Source organism: Orycteropus afer, unplaced genomic scaffold (genome assembly GCF_000298275.1).
Source record: "Orycteropus afer afer isolate SDZICR_OR568_19922 unplaced genomic scaffold, OryAfe1.0 scaffold00505, whole genome shotgun sequence".
Lineage (NCBI taxonomy): Eukaryota > Metazoa > Chordata > Mammalia > Tubulidentata > Orycteropodidae > Orycteropus > Orycteropus afer.
Window position 1 is genome coordinate 1,955,124 of NW_006922092.1, and position 1,958 is coordinate 1,957,081.

Below are 1,958 nucleotides of genomic sequence, written 5' to 3' on the forward strand. Positions count from 1 at the left end.
CATGAGACAAAGTATATGTGAACTGCTGTATGAAAAGTGAATTTACTCTGTAAATCTTCACCCAAATCCTAATAAAAAAAAAAAAAGACACACAAAGTAAAGGGCACCTGCCCTTATTTCTGCCACTTTTGTGTACTGTAGACAGAGCCTGGTTTGTCATTAAAACACAGCTAGAAAGAGCTGGTGTATGGGCCACACAGGGTCAGTCAGCAATAGCCAGAGCCCTAAACTTACTATATGCCCAACGTGAGTGAGTTTTTCAATATCACCATGTCATAGCTTCACTGAAGATTGTAGGGAGAAAGTGAAGCTGACCCAAGTAATTTCATAAAATAACATTTTAACTGGTAACTGCAAGGCTGAAGACAAAAGGAACTGAAGATGAACACTGTTGGTAAATTTGTTTCTCATCTAAGTATGAGTGAACAATTCTGAAAATTTTTTTACATGTATATTGGAATTGAACAAATAAGTAAATGGATGGTAGACATTGGGAATCAAGTTTCTCACTTTCAAAGAGGGAGGATACAGATAAGCAAGGAGATAAGGCTAGAATTAACACTGTGGTTGTAAGTTAAAATCAGAGACATTGGTATGAAATCACGTTTAGTCAGTTAGATAGAATAGATAGATAGTGTTTTTGTGATCTAGTGCTTTTATAACAGAAATTCCACAATTGGATGGCTTTAACAAACAAATTTATTCCCTGACAGTTTAAGAGGCTAGAAATCCAAATTCAGGGTGCCAGCTCCAGGGGAAGGCTTTCCCTCTGTCAGCTCTTGGGAAGGTCTTTGTCTCCTTTCTACATCTAAGCCAGGCGTTCCTTGGAGATCTACATATGTCTTGGCCTTCCCCTGAGTCTAGGAGCTTCTCAGCACAGGGACCCTTGGTCCAAGAGATGCATTCTGCTCCTGTCTCTTCTTTCTTGGTGGTAATGATGTTCCTCTGATCTCTGTTTGCTTGTTTAATCCCTTTCATCTCTCAAAAGAAATTGACTCAAGACACATCTTAATCCTGTAGATTGCATCTTGCCTCATTAACATGATTACCTGTAATCCTGACTGATTAATATCATAGAGATGAGAATTTACAAGACATAGGATAATTGTATCAGATCATAAAATGGAAGATAATTACATAACACTGAGAATCAGGGCCTAGCCAAATTGACACATAATTTGGGGGGACACAATTCAATCCAAAACAATAGAAAGATAACAGAAAGACAAAAGATAGATAGATAGATGATACATGCACACATACAGAAATAATTAGAGTGGTTAACAGCAATTAACAACAACAACATGTGTATATATATATATATGGGTTAGTATGTACACTCATGTTCCCTAGCTGTGTTCCCTGAGAGGATCTAGGTCAGTAACACCCCAACAGCAAAGGATACACCCAGTGCTCAAATCTTAATTTCTAACTACTAGTCTCCAATAAAAAGAACAAAGCTCTATAAAGAAATGGTAGTTTCCAGGGATGGAAAAAGGAAAGTACTAGATTTTCCTAGAGCACCGTATGGTGCCAGAAAATGAACAAACAAACAAAAAAAAAAACTTATGGCCATTGAGTCAATTCAGACTCATAGCAACCCCCTTTGGGTTTCCAAGGTGGTAAAACTTTATGGAAGTAGATTACCCAGTCTTCCTTCTGCAGAGTGACTGGTGGGTTTGAACCATCAACTTTCTTGTTAGCAGTCAAATGCCTTAGGCACTCCTCCACCAAAGCACCTTCCCAGAAAGTAAAGAAGTGTTTTAGGTGTGGCCGGCAAGATGACGGACTAGGCAGAAAGACTGTACAGACCCTCTTCAACAAAGAAAAGGGAAACCAATTAACACAGACACAGAAGATAATTCTGGACCCCTGAGCCTTGAAGGGAAGGATATAGAAAAGGACTAAACCCCAACTAGCAGAAGAATTTGTGTGAAAATACCAAAAAAGGAGACAGA